Raw genomic sequence first — 24,658 nt, forward strand, 5'->3', positions numbered from 1 at the left:
ACAACCACTGATTCCCTTTCATGTCCCTCGACTGTCACAGCTGCCATCTGGTTTCTGTACAAATTGTAAATAGCCTTTCGCTCCCTGTATTTTACCCCTGCCACCTTCAGAATTTGAGAGAGTATTTCAGTCAACATTGTCGAAAGCTTTCTCTAAGTGTACAAATGCTAGAAACGTAGGTTTTCTTTCCTTAATCTAGCTTCTAAGATACGTCGTAGGGTCAGTATTGCCTCACGTGTTCCTGTATTTTTACGGAATGCAAACTGTTCTTCCCCGAGGTCGGCTTCTACTAGTTTTTCCAATCGTCTGTAAAGAATCCGCGTTAGCATTTTGCAGCAGTGACTTATTAAACTGATGGTTCGGTAATTTTCACATCTGTCAACACTTGCTTTCTTTGGGATTGGAATTATTACACTCTTCTTGAAGTCTGAGGTTATTTCACCTGTCTCATACATCTTGCTCGCCAGATGGTAGAGTTTTGTCAGGACTGGCTCTCCCAAGGCTGTCAGTAGTTTTAAGGGAATGTTGTCTAATCCTGGGGCCTTGTTTCTTTCGACTCAGGTCTTGCAGTGCTCTGTCAAACTCTTCACGCAGAATCCTATCTCCCATTTCATCTTCATCTACATCCTATTCCATTTCCATTCTGCGTGGTGTCTGTTTGTTCTAAGTCGTGTCTCCCTACCACTTTCGCGCAACGACGCTCTGAGCGTGTTTTTTAGGGAATTGACTAGTTTGAACCTGGGACCTGTTGCTGGTAAGGAGACGCCAGACCACACATGACATGTAGAGTTCAGAAAGGTTCAGTGAGACTAGCAATGATATAACCAAATACTTAATGATTTCAGTGTCAGCTCCACTGCACTCCCTGTAAAAGAATCTTAATACTAACCAAATTTAGTGGAAGGGGTTAAAGGCTTTCCTATTTTTAGTTAGCTGGTAAAATAACGTCGAAAAAGCAGTTAAGTTTACCATTGAAAATTTTATTCTACTCACAAAACATTGTTTATAAATCGCACTATTGATAAAAGGAAATATTTTAATACAGGATGATAAAAACCAACTGCGTTCAACAAAAATGTGAACGAATATTCCCTGAATGGGTTTCCAAGTTCTACAGTGGATCGAAGGATGACATATGCCATATCACATCTATAATCTAGATTTAAGTTAAGTTTCATAAAAGGAAAAACGATCAAAATGGGCTACAGTGACACTCAATTATCTTTAATTATTTATCTAACTTGTCGTAAATTACAGTGGCTGATGTGGCTTCTCAATAATTATATAACACGGTTCTGCTCTCGGCTTCTGTTCTCCTTTCTTCCCTCGGAACTGTGTCTGTTTCACGGTGGGGAGGTATGACATGCATTTAGGCTTTCTTGTGATAGTCTGTGGTATTCCATTTGCTCACTCGTTGATCGTATTACTTTGGTTAATTTAATGTCAGGATTTATTCGGAGCTATGTGACATACTGCCGGATTTGCTTATCATGTCAAGGTTTTCATCGAAGGTGTTGGATTTGCCTGACACCTTACAGGTACATTGCCCTTGTATAGACCCTCTATATACTCCTTCCACCTTTCTGCTTTCCCTTCTTTGCATAGAACTGGGTTTCCATCTGAGCTCTTGATATTCATACAAGTGGTTCTCTTTTCCCCAAAGGTCTCTTTAATTTTCCTGTAAGCAGTATCTATCTTATCCGAAGTGAGAGCAGCTTCTAAATCCTTACATTTGTCCTCTAGCCGTCCCTGCTTAGCCATTTTGCACATCCTGTCGATCTCATTTTTGAGACGTTTGTATTCCTTTTTGCTTGCTTCATTTACTGCATTTTTATATTTTCTCCTTCCATCAATTAAATTCAATATTTCTTCTGTTACCCAAGGATTTCTACTAGCCCTCGTCTTTTTACCTACTTGATCCTCTGCTGCCTTCACTACTTCATCCCTGAAAGTTACCCATTCTTCTTCTACTGTATTTCTTTCCCCCATTCTTGTCAACTGTTCCCTTATGTTCTCCCTGAAACTCTGTACCACCTCTGCTTTAGTCAGTTTATCCGGGTCCCATCTCCTTAAATTCCCACATTTTTGCAGCTCGGCGTCGTGTACTATGAGGTGTTAAAACCAAGTGAAACCATCACAGGTGCTCATTATCGAACGCAATTAACGCGTTTGAGCAGAGCATTAAAAGACAAACGGCCGCAATACAGTGAGAGGCACGATAAATTTATTTTGCAGCACAACAACGCTCGACCCACCGTTGCAAAAGAGGTCAAAACGTACTTGGAAACGTTAAAATGGGAAGTCGTAGCCCACCCGCCTCATTCCCCAGACATTGCTCCCTCTGACTATCACCTGTTTAGATCAATGGCGCATGGCCTGGTTGACCAACACTTCCGATCTCATGAAGAAGTCACAAATTGGATCGATTCGCCGATCGCTTCAAAAGATGAACAATTTTATCGACGCGAGATTTGTACACTGCCCAAAAGATGGGAGAAAGTTGTGGCCAGCGATGGAAAATATATTGTATGTTACATGGCTAACCAGTTTGTTTCATTAAAGGCTCAAATGTTGGGGAAAAAACAGGGGAAGCGAAGTTGTACACCTTGTAAATGCGCACGCGCTGTACAATGAGACGATAATAAAAGACACGTTTCATATTGACGATTGAAGATAATAGGAGAGGCGTTCAATAACTAATGCAACACTTTGTTTTCTCGTAAATATTGGTCGAAAAAAAAACGTAATTTGTTGGGGTAAACCGTGGAATATTTCCCCTCCTCAGCGCCTGTAGTCTGATGAAGTTCCGATAGGTGGCGGCGCTGTACGTACCCTTCAAAATGGCGTCTGTAACGGAGGTGCGTTCTACATCTACATGGATACTCTACAAATCACATTTAAGTGCCTGGCAGAGGGTTCATCGAACCACCTTCACAATTCTCTATTATTCCAATCTCGTATAGCGCGCGGGAAGAAAGAACACCTATATCTTTCCCTACGAGCTCTGATTTCCCTTATTTTATCCTGGTGATCGTTCCTCCCTATGTACGTCGGTGTCAACAAAATATTTTCGCATTCGGAGGAGAAAGTTGGTGACTGGAATTTCGTGAGAAGATTCCGTCGCAACGAAAAACGCCTTTCTTTTAATGATGTCCATCGCAAATCCTGTATCATTTCTGTGACACTCTCTCCCATATTTCGCGATAATACAAAACGTGCTGCCTTTCTTTGAACTTTATCGATGTACTCAGTCAGTCCTATCTGGTAAGGATCCCACACCGCGCAACAGTATTCTAAAAGAGGACGGACAATCGTAGTGTAGGCAGTCTCCTTAGTAGGTATGTTACATTTTCTAAGTGTCCTGCCAATAAAACGCAGTCTTTGGTTAGCCTCAAGTTAGAGAGCTGTCACTGAGTTTCTGTTGACGGAAGACCGGAGCATCGCAGATATTCATAGACGCTTGCAGAATGTCTACGGAGGCCAGGGAGTGAGCAAAAGCACGGTGAGTCGTCGGGCGATGCGTCTGTCATCCTCGCAACAAGGTCGCGCAGACCTGTCCGATTTCCCTCGTGCCGGCCGACCGCACACAGCTGTCTCTCCTACAGTGATGGTACGTGCAGACGCTCTATTTCGAGATGATCGTCGGATCACAATCAAACACCTCACCGCACAACTGGGTGTCTTTGTTGACAGTGTTGACACGCTTACTTGTCCGCCAGTTAGAATATACAAAGGCATGTGCCGGATGGTTTCCTTGCCGCCTAACAGAATACCATAAACAGCAATGAAGGACACACAAAACGTCACAGGATTGTCTTCTTCATCCATAGTACATGCCGGATATTGCATCTTCCAACTTTCACCTGTTTGGCCCAATGGAGGACGCACTCCGCAGGCAGTAATACTTGGATTAATGAGACGTTATCGATGCAGCAATAAGATGGCTCCGAATGTGGTTCAAATGGCTCTGAGCACTATGGGACTCAACTGCTGTGGTCATAAGTCCCGAATGTGGAGGAGCGCGTAAATAATCCACATGGTCGTTACATTTGTTATGTCGTTATGAGAAGACACTTAAACTGTCTCTTCATGCGTTACAGCTATCTTCGCCCTTTACAAGAGCCTGAAAACAATTTTTGCAGTGAACATACTGCAATCCAGATTTCTCTTTGTACTCACTGAAAGAAAATGTTCCCACTAGCTGTTTACTCAGCAGGATCAGGAACTTTGACTACAAATAAAAGTTTTGAGCTTTAACTGATTGATATATTCAGTTAAACTTCACACTCAGAAAATATAAGTCTTTGTATTCTAATATACCTATTGGGAACAGTACTATTAACAGTTCAGCGTGGAGTGGCCGCGCGGTTTGAGGCGTCACGTCACGGACTGCGCAGCCTCTCCCGCCGGAGGTTCGAGTCCTCCCTCGGGCATGGGTGTTTGTGTGTTGTTCTTAGCAAAGGTTACTTTAAGTTAGTATAAGTCTAGGGTCTGATGACCTTAGCCGTTTGGATCCTTAGGTACTCACACACATTTGGACATTTATTAACAGTTCAGAGGCGACCTCTACGGGAAGTTCCAAGTCAAATTATCTATCGGCCTGACTTCTAATAAACAAAAAATAATTGCTCGCCTTAGAAGTGGAAAAATTTCCCTCCACTTGCCACACAGTTTCGTCAGCGTTGCGGGTGGCACAAAAGCAACTACTTACGTGAAATCTAAGCGATTCAAGATGGTGTACAGTCCTCGCAAGTACATTTCTTACTTTTACCGAACAAGCATTCAAGTCTGCCCAGCTCCGATGTCATCTGAGGCATACCACACGCAGGCGTTTGAAAGACGAGGACAGACTGATATCTCGGTGTGAAGTGTCTCTTCCTCACTGCCTCTCTGGCCGTATTTATATAGGAGTACAGCGGACCGCCAAACGGAACATCTGCTACCAACCGCCCTAGGCACGAGCAGCAGTCTCTAAATGGCCTCTTTGTCGACATGTATTAATTAATATTTCTGTCGTTCAGTAATTTACACTCTTCTTAATTTTTGTATTAACAGAGTTAAATTTGCTTTACTTACTGAAAAGACGGCCGTTGTGGCCGAGCGGTTCTAGGCGCTTCAGTCTGGAACCGCGCAACCGCTATGTTCGCAGGTTCGAATCCTGCCTCGGGCATGGACGTGTGTGATGTCCTTAGGTTAGTTAGGTTTAAGTAGTTCTAAGTTCTACGGGACTGATGACCTCAGATGTTAAGTCCCATAGTACTCAGAATCATTCGAACCATTTTTTTTTAACTTACTGAAAAAGTTTTAGTTCGACTGCATTTAAGCTTTGCCAGTTAGAACTTTTAGAATGGAACCGACAGTGAACATGACCCCTGAACTGCCTTCATTGTAATTATTATTATTCAAAATACAGTCTCGAATCATGGTACAGCTGTATTATTGCCTGAATATAATCGAGTGCTTTAACTCGAACTTCTATAACAAATACAAGTGATACTTAATCTATTATGAATAAGGACGTTTACGTTCCAAATTTGGTTTCTAGTAAATAATTTGAAAACAAATAGGGGTAGGTTATTGGTGTCATATAGTTAATGTAATTGATATCAAACTGAGACTACATACGAATAGATCTTTCTGAGTCTAATATTTAGCGCCTTCAATTTTTCGTGAAAATTCCGATTTTGGCCAAAATATTGTTCTGACGAAGTTGGGACTTGTACTTTTAATTGTGACATACTTTTGCATATTTGGACCAGTTTTTAGATTTCTAGTTTTATTATTTAGCGCCACTTATTTTTTTCTGAAAATCGTACATTTTGCCTGATATATTCATTTCATCATTCGGAGACTTCAAAATGTTAACGTTAATATGCTTAAGCACGCACTAACGACGTTTGGAAAAGTTAATCTAATCTTTAATTTCACTATTAGCAGTGGCGGCTCGAGAGTATACATTTTCGGTGTTTCACAAACTTTTACACTCAGATCAACCTAAATGTATGAAACGGCCTCTGCTGTGAACAAATTTATACAACTGCATCCACTGAGTGACTAAATTTCTTTAGTGGCAGTATTTCTTATACCTATAATTGTAATAATAATAATGAATACTAATAGAAATAATAATAATAATATGCATAACTTCTCTGACGAAAGAAAGACTCACTTTTTGAAATTTTATTGTTTTGTACATAATTAAGTAGAATTTAGGGCAAGAACGAAAGAATGAGAAGCTTTCACTATTCTCCGTCTCGTCAGCCAAATATTACTTTTGCTAAAGCTTTATCACTCCCAGGTCTCAGTGTTTGATGCAGAGAAACGGCGTAATCTCTTCTTATGACATGTTCTATCTTTCCACATAGTCCACACAAAAGGTAATATTAATACACGTTAAGCTGCACTGTAGATACACGTTAAATAGAGCAAACTATACAGCAACATGACTGACATTGCCTATTTATAAAGAAAGTTCATGCGTCTGTTTCTCAATCGTGCAAATGTTTCGATCACTCTATGATTGAAGTCTTTAGTAGGATTCACAAACTTTTTCTCTGTTGCAAGCATTGCCAATGCCGAAAGCCCGATCTCTGTCATTGTTTCGAAGGTTTTTATCCTTTTCATTGTTGAGAAACGACGTTCAGGTTCAACTGTTGTAAGATGAGTTGTTATAATTAACCTCATTAGTTCACATAACTGCGGAAATGTGTCTAGATCCAATTTGTTGTCTAGTAGAAGCTGCAGCATTGCAACAGCGCCACTTGTGAAATGTAAGTCTTTTCTGCTGTAGAGTACTTCTAGCTCTGTTCTCAGTTGCACCTTCGGTAACCATGGGTACGTTTCAACAGTAATCTCATCTCTCTCAGAAAAATTTTGTCGAAATTAGAGAAAATGAGCTCAAATCTAACAATTTTGACGCCGCAAGGTGATCCGTGAAGGAAAATCTTTCATTCATATGACTTATTATGGCATCAGAAACTTCCGTCGCATCTGCTACTTTATTTTCTGATTTTCTTTTCTTCTGAATTTGTTCTTCACAAGATGACGAAATTTCTTTAATGAAAAATACTGTGGCAGATTTGTTTATAGATTCAGCTTTTTGCAAGACTGGATTAAATTAATGAGCATAGCAGTGAACATAATAAGCTCTGGATGTGCCTGCTTAATCCTTGCCTGAACGCCGTTAGTACCTCCGCTTGTAACAGCAGCGCCATCATAGCATTATGCGATCACCTTTTCCTTCTATCTATCTGCATGCTTTCGCAATTCAGAATTTATTGCCTTAAATAACGTCTCAGCATACGGTGCATCAGGGTTACTGAAGCCCCAAAATGTCTCCACAACAGAGCCATGAAGTTCGTATCTATACACCATCACCAAACTTTGCATGGTAGACACATCTGTTGTTTCGTCCACCATTATAGCCAAATAATGCGCACTTAAAATTTTTTGCATTATTATTTGTCTGCATACGCTTAGCATACAATCCAGAAGCTCATTTGAACTGTGTTTAAACACAGTTGCTGTTTCTAAGTGTTCCTTCAATGAGCCGTCACTAGCACTTAGTAACTTTACAACCTCACGAAACAATCCTGCGTTGTCTGATTCTTCCCTTTCATCGTGACCACGTAAATCTAATTCAAGAACCTCGCAAAATTTTATGCTGTCTGTTAACCTGGAGAGGATATGTCTATTCCTGTCCACCTGTTCGTTATGTTTCCTGACAGACTCCCTGTCAAACTGAGTACTGATGTTCGCTTTACCAGGCACTGAGAGTTCAATGTTCGCATTTTTGTGGAAGTGGAAGTTTCCGTGCTGTTTTATTTTTCAGATTCATGTACAAGATACCTAACATCTGTGTTGGTTCACGAATTAATTTGTGGGCTGAAAATCAGAAATGGGAAACAAGACAGTGTCTGTCTTACATTGCATCCACACAACCACTTATGCTTGATGTAGACTTCTTTGTCAAATGCTCGCTTGCAGTCACGCTTATTTGATTTTGTAACATTCTCAATCACCAAATCTGGTCTGTGGGACCCTAGTTCCTTTGCAGCTGACGTGTCCTGGTAATTTAGTTTTCTGTTAGCTATCAAAATCGAATCAACAGCGTTGATCTTGAGACTGCATACGAAAGCCGATTGACTGTTTCCTGACCGTACTGTCACCCACACAGTACCCAATCAATACAACACAAACTGCCGTTTCTGGATCTGACTAAATTCAAGTAGTAACGCCTTAATATTTACCAACGTAATCATCTGACTACAGGTAAATGAAACTAACTAAACTGGTGCACTCTCCTGTTAGGAATACAAAAGGATTACTGTACGATAAAATCCAGAACTTAATTTACTATAGCTCATTCAGAAGCCCACAAAATAGATTTCTTTGCCAGTATAACTATAACATACACCGTTACCTGTTAACTCTTAAAATGGATTCAACAGCGTTAACCTTGAGACTGCATACGAAAGCCGATTGACTGTTTCCTGACCGTACTGTCACCCACACAGTACCCAATGAATACAACATAAACTGCCGTTTCTGGATCTGATTAAATTCAAGTAGTAACGCCTTAATATCTACCAACGTAATCGTCTGACTACAGGTAAATGAAACTAACTAAACTGGTGCACTCTCCTGTTAGGAATGCAAAAGGATTACTGTACGATAAAATCCAGAACTTAATATACTATAACTCATTCAGAAGCCAACAAAATAGATTTCTTTGCCAGTATAACTATAACATATACCGTCGTCCAGTTTAATTTTACTATGTGTCGAGGGAATTGGCATAGCTGATGAGTGTGCGACCACCTAACATGATTTGCGCCGATTACCAAGCGAATGGAGTGTGCTACCAACTAGTGGCACTGATGTAGACTTGCAGTTGAGTGGTAAGGACTAGCTGTGCACGCCACAACCCGTGCACATTGTTTGTCCGATATGCATGTATTTCACCCAGTCATGCCAATCGCGCATGTGCAGAAACTCTTTAAAACGAGCACAACAGACAGTGTGGTCGCGCCCATGATGCCAAGTTTCTCAGAGTATAGACGGGTAACAATGTGCCGTTGTTGTTGTTGTTGTGGTCTTCAGTCCTGAGACTGGTTTGATGCAGCTCTCCATCCTACTCTATCCTGTGCAAACTTCTTCATCTCCCACTACCTACTGCAGCCTACATCCTTCTGAATCTGCTTAGTGTATTCATCTCTTGGTCTCCCTCTACGATTTTTACCCTCCACGCTGCCCTCCAGTACCAAATTGGTGGTCCCTTGATGCCTCAGAACATGTCCTACCAACCGATCCCTTCTTCTAGTCAAGTTGTGCCACAAACTCCTCTTCTCCCCAATTCTATTCAATACCTCCTTATTAGTTATGTGATCTACCCATCTAATCTTCAGCATTCTTCTGTTGCACCACTTCTCGAAAGCTTCTATTCTCTTCTTGTCTAAACTATTTACCGTCGATGTTTCACATCCATAAATGGCTACACTCCCTACAAATACTTTCATAAACGACTTCCTCACTCTTAAATCAATACTCGATGTTAACAAATTTCTCTTCTTCAGAAACGCTTTCCTTGCCATTGCCAGTCTACATTTTATATCCTCTCTACTTCGACCATCATCAGTTATTATGCTCCCCAAATAGCAAAACTCCTTTACTACTTCCTAATCTAATCTAATTCCCTCAGCATCACCCGATTTAATTCGACTACATTCCATTATCCTCGTTTTGCTTTTGTTGATGTTCATCTTATACCTTTCTTTCAAGACACTGTCCATTCCGTTCAACTGCTCTTCCAAGTCGTTTGCTGTCTCTGACAGAATTACAATGTCATCGGCAAACCTCAAAGTTTTTATTCCTTCTCCATGGATTTTAATACCTACTCCGAACTTTTCTTTTGTTTCCTTTACTGCTTGCTCAATATACAGATTGAGTAGCATCGGGGAGAGGCTACAACCCTGTCTCACTCCCTTCCCAACCACTGCTTCCCTTTCATGTCCCTCGACTCTTATAACTGCCATCTGGTTTCTGTGCCGTATATTTCATATTAATGCATATACATAACGTTTAACAGCATTCAAAGAAAAAAAACAATAAATCAGCAAGGTGTCAAAAGTCTGAGTGTTCACATGCTCATGTGTTCTTACATAGCAGCCGCCACTGACTATTAGATTGTGGTGCAGTCCTTTGCACATTAAGCACATTAAGGGGATATTGTGTTGTGTTGGCAGAAGAGCCAACACTGTGTTACTAGAGGAGGCCGAAATGCACGCGTGAGGTCTGGCACATGACATGGAATTAGAATTCAGAAAGCGGACGTAATTAGTTTGATACTTAACTTAAATCCATTGATGATGAACGTCGCTCTTGACGGTACATGTTTGGATAGCTGATGACTGTAGCGAGAGGAAAGGCACCCAGTCACAAAATTAAAATAAACTTGCCAAATTTTGATAACAGTGCAACCTGTAAGACGGAATAAACAGCAGAAAGGGAGAGAGTGAGCAAGAAAGAGAGAGAACTATCTTATTTGGAACATTAACGCTCTAACATTCTGCGTGGTGTCTGTTTGTTCTAAGTCGTGTCTCCCTACCACTTTCGCGCAACGACGCTCTGAGCGTGTTTTTTAGGGAATTGACTAGTTTGAACCTGCGACCTGATGCTGGTAAGGAAACGTCAGACCACACATGACAGGTAGACTTCAGAAAGGTTCAGTGAGACTAGCGATGATATAATCAAATATTTAATGATTTCAGCATCAGCTCCACTGCACTCCCTTTAAATAATCTTAATACTAACTAAATTTAGTGGAAGGGGTTCAAGGCTTTCCTATTTTTAGTTAGCTGGTAAAATAACGTCGAAAAAGCAGTTAAGTTTACCATTGGAAATTTTATTCTACTCACAAAACATTGTTTATAAATTGCACTATTGATAAAAGGAAATGTTTTAATACAGGATGGTAAAAACCAAATGCGTTCAACAAAAATGTGAACGAATATTCCCTGAATGGGTTTCCAAGTTCTACAATGGATCGAAGGATCACCTATGCCATATCACATCTATAATCTAGGTTTAAATTAAGTTTAACAAAAGAGAAAACTATCAAAATGGTCTACAGTGACCCTCAATTATCTTTAATTATTTATCTAACTTGTCGTAAATTACAGTGGCTGATGTGGCTTCTCAATAATTATATAACAGAAAAATCATCGCATTTCAAATTTTTACTTCAAGTAGCAAATGTGAACACCATGAGATTTAATTGACGATCGACACTAGTATTACGTAAAAAGGGGATGTAACAGATGAGGCTTCTGCAGTTCTGAGTGAAGCCTTATGCGCTCAGAAATGCGGCATCGCATCCATTCATTACCTTGTCGGTGTTTAGGCAGCGCCAGGGGGCGGCGGGCGGCGCAGCTCCACACCTCGTCATCTCGGAAGCAACTCCCCTCTAACTTCTCCTTACTACAATTTGCCAAAGTTGGTTTACAAAAAGGTATCTGGCTGTGTTTTCAACTAACCAATCAGGGTCACAATGTTAACCTTAAGCTCCGCCTACAAAAATTCTGTCTATCCAATGAGAAACGTTATACTTTTCGTGGTGGGGCAATGTTTTTAATGTTTGCTACGTAACAGAGACGCGAAAAAGTCTCACGCTAAAACTTGCAGCTGGTGTGGCCCTTTTAGTGTTATCGTAAGATCTATACTGTTCTTCTGGAGGGCTCTATCTTTTAACATGGGCTGGGGGGCGGTCCTGGCGGTCAGCCGGCGATGTGGGTGTCCGATCCTTATCGTAGGGCCTTCTAGCTTAACACAGTTCTGCTCTCGGCTTCTGTTCTCGTTTATCCCCTTGGAACCGCGTCTGTTTCACGGTGGGAAGGTATGACATGCATTTAGGCGTTCTTGTGATAGTCTGTGGTATACCATTTGCTCACTCGTTGATCGTATTACTTTGGTTAATTTAATGTCAGGATTTATTCGGAACTATGTGACATACTGTCGGATTTGCTATCATGTCAGGGTTTTCATGGAAGGTGTTGGATTTGCCTGACACCTTACAACGCACACTGCACACAACTGCGACAGAGGGTTAGAAATAGAATTTCTAGAGCAGTGAACTCTTCCTTTTACCAATGTACCAAACACTTCCTCCAATCATAAGACATCCAGAACTCGGTTATTCCCTTCCCAGTTGTCTGCGCTCCTGCCGTACAAATCATGTTGTTGTCCGACAACAAGAACGACGGGAGGAGGAAACTTGGCGCCTCTTCAGAGACCGGAACGTAGCGCTGCGTCGACACCAGCACTCTCCGTAATGCGCTGCCTTCCCAGACAACCTCATAGCCGCCTCTTAAAGCTTTGGGGTCGCCCTGCGGTCGCTCGTTGAGTTTATTTCGTTCGGATCCATCGTTGGCAGTAAATTTAGCACAAATAAGAGGAAAAGTAATAAAGGCAATTTATTTGTCTCTGAAATAACTAATTCAGTTTGAGAGCTGGATATCCAGAAAGATGTACAAGAAGATCGTTGACGAGGAGAGCTTACAGTCTGTCGAGGTTTTGTGTTTTAAGGTGATTATGATGATTACATAAGTCGAAACGCGTCAAGTAATATAATTCATAAAATTTAAAAAGCGATAAAGATGGAAATTATTGTTTTATGAGGCGTCATTTACTGACAAAGCTAGAACTTTCTTCATTTAAAACTACAACAATAGAAGAACCACCTGAGTTCTGTTCAAAAATGGTTCAAATGGCTCTAAGCACTATGGGACTTACACTACTGGCCATTAAAATTGCTGCACCACGAAGATAACGTGCTACAGAGGCGAAATTTAACCGACAGGAAGAAGATGCTGCCATACCCAAATGATTACGTTTTCAGAGCATTCACACAAGGTTGGCGCCGGTGGCAACACCTACAACGTGCTGACATGAGGAAAGTTTCCAACCGATTTCTTATACACAAACAGCAGATGACCGGCGTTGCCTGGTGAAACGTTGTTGTGATGCCTCGTGTAAGGAGGAGAAATGCGTACCATTACGTTGCCGACTTTGATAAAGGTCGGATTGTAGCCTATCGCGATTGCGGTTTACCGTATCGCGACATTGCTGCTCGCGTTCGTCGAGATCCAATGACTGTTAGCAGAATATGGAATCGGTGGGTTCAGGAGGGTAATACGGAACGCCGTGCTGTATCCCAACGGTTTCATATCACTAGCAGTCGAGATGACAGGCATCTTATCCGCATGGCTGTAACGGATCGTGCAGCCACGTCTCGATCCCTGAATCAACAGATGGGGACGTTTGCAAAACAACCATCTGCACGAACAGTTCGACGACGTTTGCAGCAGCATGGACTATCAGCTCGGAGACCATGGCTGCAGTTACGACGCTGCATCACAGACAGGAGCGCCTGCGATGGTGTACTCAACGACGAATATGGGTGCACGAATGGCAAAATGTCATTTCTTCGGATGAATCCAGGTTCTGTTTACAGCATCATGATGGTCGCATCCGTGTTTGGCGACGTCGCGGTGATCGCACATTGGAAGCGTGTATTCGTCAGCGCCATACTGGCGTATCACCCGGCGTGATGGTATGGGGTGCCATTGGTTACACGTCTCCGTCACCTCTCGTTAGCACTGACCTCACTGTGAACAGTGGACGTTACATTTCATATGTGTTACGACTCGTGGCTCTACCCTTCATTCGATCCCTGCGAAACCCTACATTTCAGCAGGATAATGCACGACCGCATGTTGCAGGTCCTGCACGGGCCTTTCTGGACACAGAAAATGTTCGACTGCTGATCCCTGCGAAACCCTACATTTCAGCAGAATAATGCACGACCGCATGTTGCAGGTCCTGTACGGGCCTTTCTGGACACAGAAAATGTTCGACTGCTGATCCCTGCGAAACCCTACATTTCAGCAGGATAATGCACGACCGCATGTTGCAGGTCCTGTACGGGTCTTTCTGGACACAGAAAATGTTCGACTGCTGCCCTGACCAGCACATTCTCCAGATCTCTCACCAATTGAAAACGTCTGGTCAATGGTGGCCGAGCAACTGGCTCCTCACAATACGCCGGTCACTATTCTTGATGAACTGTGGTATCGCGTTGAAGCTGCATGGGCAGCTGTACCTATACACGCCATCCAAGCTCTGTTTGACTCAATGCCCAGGCGTATCAAGGCCGTTATTAATGCCAGAGGTGGTTGTTCTGGGTACTGATTTCTCAGGATCTATGCACCCAAATTGCATGTAAATGTAATCACATGTCAGTTCTAGTATAATATATTTGTCCAATGAATACCCGTTTATCATCTGCATTTCTTCTTGGTGTAGCAATTTTAATGGCCAGTAGTGTAACATCTGAGGTCATCAGTCCCCTAGACATAAAACTACTTAAACCTAACTAACCTAAGGACATCACACACATCCATGACCGAGGCAGGATTCGAACCTGCGACCGTAGCAGCAGCGCGGTTCCGGACTGAAGCGCGTAGAACCGCTCGGCCACAACGGCCGTCCCTTGAGTTCTGTAGAGAATCTTCCAACTGTATCCGAATTAAAGTTTTCTGGAAGTTCTACAGCAGAATCATACAATGAATGGTTTCGCGACCTGTTGTCTTTCCGTCAGAGAGTCCGGAGCTGCTTTAAACGTCCCAATGATTCACCTGCAGTAACAGCTTGCATGGAGGCGATTTGTGTCACCAGTGGTAAACATCATCTTATTTTGTGGTTGTATACACAAAGTGCAGTGTAGATCACGTATTTATTGTAGTAATGACCAGTAGCGGCTGAAGTAGGCCATCTACACTTAGTACTACACTGCTTGATAACTGATATGGAACAGAGATATTATTGGTAAAGAATAATCAAAGGCAGTCATGAAGGACATGAAACGTACGTAATAGATGTGGAGTGGCTTATTTATAACGAAAAATGGTATAGATTTACCCGAATAGGAAAGCAGGATAACAGACATAAATAACGCTCATGAGGTCAGACTTGTTATCGGTGTACAGGGTGAAAAGTATTTAAACCGACAAACTCTGGGAGGTTGTAGGAGACATCAAAACAAATATTTTTCCCTAATGTAATTTTTTCCTATGAGGACTATTTAAATCGGCAGAGGAAGAGTTCTCTGGCGGCAAATTAATTAAACTAACAAACACTTTTCCATTTTTCTATGACCAAGAGATAACACATTAACACAACCCAATTTCAATTACAGTAGATTTTCAAAAATGTCTCCATTCACACGTAAACAAAGGTTACACCGTCGGATCATGTTCTGTCTGACACGGGCAAAAACCCCAGGAGTATCCTGAATTGTTCCTGCTGCTGCTACTATCCGGGCACCCAGATCCTCTTCTGGTGCAACAGGAGTTGCTTAAACAAGGTTGGCACATCTCTCCCCACACAAAAAGTCCAGAGGAAACATATCTGGGGATCGAGCAGGCCATGGTACAGGACCACCTCTGCCAATCCACGTTTCTGGGAACCATCGGTCCAGGAATCGACGCACACGACGACTGAAATGTGTCGGCGTTCCGTCATGTTGTAACCACTTGCGCTGTCTTATAGGGAGCGGGACGTCTTGCAGCAATACTGGCAATGCTCTGGCGAGAAAATTGTAATACAGCATGTGGTAGATAAGTAACGAGACTCAGTCTAGAAAAACAAATTTATTGATCCAATTTGTACAAAACGTTAATATTCTTCAAAGTACTCGCCTTGGGCGTCGACACAACGTTGCCAGCGCGTTTTCCAAGCTTCATAGGCCCCACTGTAGTCCGTTTGAGTTATCCCAGTTAGTGCCTTCATAACAGCACGTTGGATGTTCGGAATATCGTCGAAACGATGACCCTTCAGGCATCTTTTGACCTTCGGAAATAGGAAGAAATCAGGAGGACTCAAGTCAGGGCTGTATGGTGGCTGTGGCAAAACTTCAACTCCAATTCGGGTCAAGTAGGAGGTCACAAGGAACGCTGTGTGCGCCGGAGCATTGTCGTGGTGGAGACGCCAGCATTGAGCAAGGTCCTGTCGCTTCCGTTTGACGGCTCTGTGCAATCGCTGAAGGACTTCTTTGTAGAATTCGGCATTGACAGTCTTCCCCTGCGGGACAAACTCTTTGTGAATTAACCCCCGCTTGTCGAAAAACACAATCAGCATTGTCTTGATGCGGGACTTTAACATTCTTGCTTTCTTCGGCCGCGGGGATGCCGGTGTGTGCCACTCCGAGCTCTGGGCTTTCGTCTCCGGCTCATACTGGAATGTCCATGATTCGCCGCCTGTTACTACGTTGTCTAAAAAGTGTGGATTATTTTCCAAATCATTCAACATCTCACGGCAAACGTCCACTCGTTGTTGCTTTTGTTCGGCGGTGAGCACTCAGGGAACCAATTTTGCGCAAACTTTCCTCATCATCAAATCTTGCGTAACAATTTGGTGAACCGTAAATTTATTCACGGAGACCTCATCGGCGATCATTTTGAGACTTAAAACGACGGTCGGAGTCCAGGAGTTCTTTCACTTTGGCCACCGTTTCATCCACACGACTCGTTGAAGGGCGTCCAGATCGTTCCATGTCTTCAACGGATTCCCTCCCGTTTTTAAATTCATTAAACCACCGGAACACTTGAGCTCTTGATAGGGAGTCTTCTTTGTAGGCCTCCGTAATCATAGCAAAAGTTTCCGAAGCAGTTTTGCCCAAGCGAAAGCAAAATTTGATTGCATACCGCTGTTCTATCGAGCGATCCATCTTCAGCGTTTTCACAAGTGTCACGGGCACACAAACAACGTAATACGCGAAGCTCGACCCTCACTGCACCAGAGCTCCGACGCGACTGCGAACCGGTTCTATTGTTAGCTCAGATCCCCCACCACGTGACGTACAGGTGGAGACCGCCCTGCGAGCGACTGGGGCGCCGCGCGGCGGCCAGTCTCATTACTTATCTGCCACACCCTGTAGTGCCTGCCATTTAATGGCTTAGGTAGCAGATACGGCCCAATTAAACAGTGCCCAAAAACACCGACCGACACATTAACGAAGAACCGCACTTGATGAGCGCTAGTAACTGTGGCATATGGGTTATCCTCGCTCCAGACATGCGAATTGTGCATGTTTAAGACTCCATCACGCCCGAACATTGCTTCATCGGTAAACAACACAGAGGATGGAAATGTAGGATGCATTTCACACTGTTCCAGGTACCACTACTAAAACTGTGCTCTGGGTGTATAATCAACTGTTTCCAGGTTGTGGACACGCTGTTATTGAAATGGACGTAACAATTGCTCTCGAAGGACTGTTCTTACATTCGTCTGATTCATCCCCATGTTACGTGCAATTGCACGAGTGCTGTTGAAGGATTCCTCTCCACATGCTGCAAGACAGCTTCCTCAAATTGCAGCGTTCTTACCGAGCTACGGGGTCCCTGTCCAGGTAATTTGCTAAATGACCCGGTCTCACGCAGACGTTGGTACACAGCAGAAAAGGTCGTCTGATGCGGGATACGGCGATTAGGATATTTTTGTTGATAAACCCGCTGTGCAGCTCGTTCGTTGTGGTGCGCTGCGTAGTACGCAACGAACCGTATCAGTGTACTTAAAAAAATGGTTCAAATGACTCTGAGCACTATGGGACTTAACATCTGAGGTCATCAGTCCCCTAGAACTTAGAACTAATTAAACCTAACTAACCTAAGGACATCACACACATCCATGCCCGAGGCAGGATTCGAACCTGCGACCGTAGCAGTCGCGCGGTTCCGACTACAGCGCCTAGAACCGCATGGCCACCGCGGCCGGCTCAGTGTACTCACTCCAGATGTATCGCTCCATTAGTAAACAGAGACAATGCACTACTACACTGGTGGACAACAGTTGCCTACAACTGAAGTGCGTAATACGCCCTCTAACAACTGAAGAGCGTAATACGGTCTCCACCGGTTTAAATAATCCTCATAGGAAAAAATGACATTAGGGAAAAATATTTGTTTTGATGTCCCTTACAACTTCCCAGAGTTTGTCGGTACTTTTCACCCTGTATATTAACTTCAGATAACTTACGGGAATTCAGCCTGGTTACTTCATAGACAATTGTCCATATTTCGACAGGGAGCACCCTAACATTTTCAAGGGAAAACGGGCGGTAAGTTACTGGGACAATAACGTTCATGTTTGACACGTATCAGACTCTGAACTTAAAGGTCGATATCGGAGTCTCAGGAATCAGTATTAACTCGCCAGGCACTAACATACATTTGCACCTGTTATTCAAGTTGGCTACCAAACTGTTGGGACTCCTTGGCGGACGTTATCCCACTCTCCTCTCAAGGCGTTTTTCAGTTCTCGCACGGTTCGGCGAGGGGCTCTTCCTTGAGTAACACGTCTGCCAAGATCATCCCCGGCACGCTTTGTGTGGTTTAGGTCCGGGGAGCAAGCAGGCCATTCTATACGTTCAATATCTTTCCAGTGTGTCCAGTACCTCAGCGGGTCTATGTGGGCGGAAACTGTCGTCCAACAGCAGAAAGCCGCGACCTACCGCACCCCAAAACAGACAGAAATGATGCACAATAATCTTCCTGCACTACTGCTCTGCTGTAACGGTACCTCGCGTAAAAATATGCATCGGTGTTCGGCCACTGTGCATAATGCCTACCCACACCACAACGCCCAGAACATTCATAAACATGGCGTTCATGGACATTCTGTGGCGTGTAACTTGTTCCCTTCTCGCTCCCACTAACTGATGGCCAGAATCACTTGCCACAGTGAAAAGGAATTTATCAGTGAACATCATTAGGGACCACAATTGCTGACCCCATCCAACATGCTCTCTACATTACCGAACTCTTCCTCTACAATCCCATGGTTGAACCGGGAAGCATTTAGCATGCTTTCGGACATACAAACGAGCCTGATTTATTCGCCGCGAAATGGTTCTGGCAGAAATACGTCTACGAGTAGTGGTTGCAGTGGTCTGCTTAGGACTGAGGTGTCTGTTTCTTTTCGCCACTACGGCTACGATGTGGTGGGCCGTCTACTACGACGGCAGGATTTCACATAGTATTTTCATGTTCAGCGGCCATCATTAATCGCGAGATGACACTTTTGGACACACCCATTACTGTGGCCACGGTAGTGACACTGACTGGCTTCGAGCCGTTCGTGCACCATCGTAAGCACTCATCTGTTGTCTTGTAGACACGTTGCCGTACCACACGGATTGCCGCACTAACCCGTTCCACTACACACTTCATCAAATACCGTACTGCATGAACTGTCGAATGCGTAGCGAGCCTTCGTGAACAGCCTTCGCAGCACTCAACACGTCCTGCCCTCTGTATTTACTTTTACTGTCATTGGTTGGGTGATTCATAGCATTGTCGGTTGTTACGGAACAGTTACCAGGTTCTCATTAACAAGTGTCAGTTCTTTAACAACTGACCAGCAGTGTAAATTAAAGGGTTTCTGTATTATAAGGATTTCCATATGGCTTTCATTAACAGAGAAACTGATTCTCGAGGTAGGTTTGTGTATATACTTTATAATTATAATTATAAGTGTGTAATACACATATGATTAAGTTCTCAGACTGGGCACGTAACGGCGGTGTGGCATACTTGAGCGCATATGTGGCGCCGTGGTATGATTCGTTGTCAGTTAGCCTCTCGTCCCAGTAAGAAACAGTCGAGTAAGCAGAAGTACGGTTGTTATTGCGAAGGTCATTTGATTGCGCACGACGGAACAGGAGTACGTCGCAGTTGAAACAACGGACAAACATCAAGCTCTGCCAGAACTTAGGCAAAACCGCTACCGAAACGTTTCAAATAATACAGTGAGATTACGATGACAACGCACTGATTCGCAGTGCTGTGTTTAGGTGGCACGGACGTTTTTTGCAAGAATAACGTTGACCACCAACAGGTCGAACTGACTGCAAAATTGAAGAGGCTACAATGTTGGTGCGTGACAACCTCTCCCACACGGTGGACGGCCTCGCAGCAGCAGTAAATGTCAGCCATGGTAGTGCTACGCTACTCTAGCTGATGATCTAAACATGTAGCGTGTTTCCCAGCACGTTGTAAGATCAATGGCATGATCACATGACCATTTGTGCGGACCTGATCAGTAGTGCTGACGATGATCCCACATTTATCAAACGGATAATAAATGGAACGTGTTACGAGGGTGGTTTGAAAAGTTCTCGGAATCACCACGAGAGGTCAGCACTGGCGCACAGAGTTGTTCACGTGATATTCATTGGACTGCTGCCTGTAAACACGTGCCACTTCAATGCTCTTGGAAGAGAGCTGTGGTGGTGACATGGCTCTGTTGTTCGCGCGTAGTGATTTGCGAAGATGGAAAAAAAAATCGAGATTCGAACAGTGATTAAGTACTTCGTAAGTAAAAGTACGAAAGCAAAGGACATTTCCAGAAAGCACTGGGGGACTCTGCTCCTTCATATTCAACTGTTGCACGTGGGCAAATGAATTTAAATTTGGTCGGGAGCGCTTAGATGACGATCCGCGCAGTGGTCAAAAAAATGGCTCTGAGCACTATGGGACTCAACTGCTGTGGTCATAAGTCCCCTAGAACTTAGAACTACTTAAACCTAACTAACCTAAGGACAGCACACAACACCCAGCCATCACGAGGCAGAGAAAATCCCTGTCCCCGCCGGGAAGCGCAGTGGTCGGCCAAGATGTGTCACTACTCCAGAAATCATTGCAAAAGTGCGCAAAATGGTGATGCATGATCGCCGATTGAAAGAGCGTGAAATTGCTCACGCTTGCCAGATGTTATCAGAAAGGGTATATCATATTTTAACTGAAGAATTAGAAATGAAAAAATAATCTGTAGGATGGGTGCCGCGACTCTTGACGCTGGATCAAAACCGCCTGAGAATGGACATATAAGAACAATGTTTGGCCCATTTCATTTATTTATTTAACCTGGCAAGATTAGGGCCATGAGGCCCTCTCTTACATCTAACCAGGCATTCTACTTATTTTACATTCATATGTTTTAGTAGGCATGTTAAACTACATCTAGTACAAAATGTGAAATAAACAATTAGAAAGGTACACCTGGAAAAATACATACTTATAGAGTTTATATTCGTAGATCATAAGTACTATTATAATTAGACATTATTGAAGAGACAGATTTTATATAGGAGTGCTGCCAGCAGGGAGTATGAGGGAGACTCATGGTGAAGGGAGGAGAAGAATAGAGAGACAAGATGAAACATAATTAAGAAAATATAAAGGAAAAGAAGATTGCGTGGCTAATAGATGAAGAGGAAGGCATCTCAGGAGCAAGATAGGATGCGCTAGCATTGCTATTTGACAGATGAGAGTGTAACGCCGGAAATGCATATCCTCCTATTTCCATCTGTTGTACTGTAAGTTTTTTCCTTAATTTGTTACCTGTATATATGACATTTCTGTGCCTTTATATATTGTAATTGTTTTACTATTTGTATATATATATATATATATATATATATATATATATATATGCATTTATGTCGGTGTATAATTGGTTTGTTTCGTAAATATTATTTGTATTTTTACGCTGGGTCTTGCCTAGGGAAAACTGCTATCGAACGATTACATCGATAGGTCGTGTGAAGAATCAAAGTGTGTAGGATCTTTGGTAGTGTTAACTCTGCCGCGTGGAGCGCGGGCAGGGCAGTTGGAGTCTGGCTGGAGTAGCGAGTGGAGCAGGTGTGTGGTGTGACGCTCCCGCGAGTTGCCGCGCTTTCGGGGTTTGGCAGCATGTAATTGCGCTCGACTTGCGATGATAGTTTCTGACATGGTGTCGCGGACGGGAAGCATTAGCTGGCGCACATCAAGAGCCCGTTTCGTCTGGTGACCGTGTTGAGAAGAACGCGCGCCAACATCCAGCTTCTGCAACAGCGACGGCCGACAATGAGTGACTGTCGCCACCTCCTCGATCGACGGCTTCAAACCTTCAATCAACTAACAAGGAAGACCAAAAGCACGTAAAGTTTCAGAACTGTATGGCAGACCTCAGCTTTTCACATTGTTCCATTTGCCTCGCAAAATTACAGCAACTTAGCATGACCCTTTGTTGCTCATTGTCCCAATTGCATTACCAAGCAGGGTCCCTTCCTTTTCCGAAATGAAACCGAGTGTCGTTGAAATTCAGACGCCAGCATTCAAGTACTATCATTGCATTTCATTACTTTAGTTTCAAAGTGCAGTTAAAGCGTTCATAGCTGGCTACAATAGTTAGATTACACAAGCACAAATTAAGAGTGCGAGTTTTGTTAGCATATTTTAGCTTACCTGTGACTGCAGCTCAGCTTGGTACGTACTAAATTTTACTATTGTTAATTATTCAGAATCATTTAATTCAAGTTCAAAGTTAAATCTCTTGTTTCTAAATTGCGTAGAGTCAAATTGCTTTTGAAATGATTGTTGAGGTAGTCCAAGACTAACCGTATTCTGCTGGATTTCGATGTGCTTCAGAAAGAAAGCTCACTATTAACTTCAGTCACTAAATTAACTTTCGATTTTCCGGTTTTATTAATTCTTTTGCTAAATTAAGTCAGAGTGTAGCGAAATTTATTACTTCTGACAAACTTTCAGTTTTCACACTACACGTGTCAACCTTCAGTTGCCACGCTTCTAGTGCTAATTATATGTGTAATAACCTTTCTTTTTCAGTTACTATAGTAATTGTCCTTAGGACAGGCGACCGTGATTTCCCCCAAATCTCAAATATCTAATTACCGCTAGTTAATTGTTGACGTAACGGCCGCACATTTACTTTCTTTATTAACTTTACCCCTTTTCAAAATTAATTTCCACCAGTTTCATTTGCATTTTTCCTTTCATTTAGATGTAACCCTTTCCTCCCTCTTTACCGACAGATTAACTTCGGTGACGATTGCTTTTCCAAAATTCCCATTAGGTACACGCGGTTTAATTTTTCACTGTCATTAAGGTCGATAAGTGAGGGGGAGGTTACACGTGGCGACCTGGTGACAGGACAATCTTCAAATTTGAGGTTGTTCTGGACACGAATTTTGCATTGTGCAAATCTCGTAACAAAGTACTGGTTACGAAATGGTCGATACGTCAGCGAGAATATTAGTCTGAGGAATCCTAATTAGATTTGAGATTTGTTATTTATATTGAAAATTATTAAAATGAGTGAAGGCAACAATTACCAAAATTTGGTAGACTTGGGTACGGAACAATCGGTCGAACAGTGGGAAACACGCACCGCGGTACCCATTGTTCAGGGGCAGGCGGCTAGCATGAAAGACGTGACCGCCGAGACGCAACAAAGAGCAGAAATGGAATTCCAAACATTAGAAAATGTTTCGGAATCGGAAGTGAAAATCAAATCGGAATCCCTTGATGACGAATACGGGGGGACAATTAAGGAGGAAGCCGCTACGGAAGTAAAACCGGTAGTTTCCGGGAATTTAACTGATTTATTGAATGTTTTGATTAACGAAATCAAGGCTCAGTCTAGCAAGATAGAAACTCAATCGGCAGAAATTAAAGCTCAGTCTGAAAAAATTGACAGGAAGCTAGACAATCAGAACAAAGCTATTAATGTTGTTAACAACAATGTTGGAGTTGTTAACACAAAAGTTGATAAAATCAAAGAAGATATTGTTGTGATTAATACCGAAATCGGTAATCTTAAACAGGAAATGATAGGCGTTCAGGCGGAAATTGCGAGCATAAATACGCGTTTTAATTCCGAAATTAGCAGAATCGAGAAAAGTGTAGGAGACGCAGTTGCTCCGATCATCGAGAATAAGGTGACGGAACAAATTCAATTAGTGAGAAAAGACGATCAACAGAAGGTGGAAACTTTAAAGGTTTTAGTATCCGAAGTAGATACCAAAGTGAGGAAGCAGGCTAATACCTGCGAAGAGAAAAAGAGGGAAGTGGAAACGCTTGCGACAACCACTTGCCAAGTGATTACGAGAGTGTCGGAATTAGAAAAGAAACTTGAAGAAAAACAGAGCTATGTGCCAATCTGTGCACATAGTTCGGAATTGTTGACGAAAGAGGAGCGGTTCGACCCCTTGAAAAAAGGCGGTATACACGCGACGGATTTCATTAAAAACTGTGAAAGAGTTTTACCCAGATCATGGACTAATGAGAGAAAAATTAATGCGGTTATTGATGTGTTGGCTGGTGATGCCAAGCGTTGGGGCTTAAACCTCAACATTACGAACCTGACCTTTGACGAGTTTAAAAATTTGTTTCTGGCTGAGTACTGGTCAGAGCAAAAACAGCAAAGTGTCTGGCGCGAATTTGTCGTATCGAGGCCTTTCGATGCGAATTCGCGCGGCTCGATGGAGTTTTGTGAGGGCTGGATCCGCAAGTTGGAATATTTGCGTGATCGCCACACGGAATCCGAAATAGTCTGGGAACTCTACAAGAAGCTTCCAGATGATACAAAACGCTACGTAGGAAGCAATTACAGGACAATCAATGATTTCCTGGAAAGAGTGGAGGACGAGGACAATTGGCGCAATAATCTCGACACTAGTAGAGGCCGTGGTAACAACAACGGGTACCACAGCAACCACAACAATCATAACTATGGGAATAATGCATACCGCAATCTTGGC

The sequence above is a fragment of the Schistocerca nitens genome, chromosome 2 (assembly GCF_023898315.1).
Source record: "Schistocerca nitens isolate TAMUIC-IGC-003100 chromosome 2, iqSchNite1.1, whole genome shotgun sequence".
Taxonomy (NCBI): Eukaryota; Metazoa; Arthropoda; class Insecta; order Orthoptera; family Acrididae; genus Schistocerca; species Schistocerca nitens.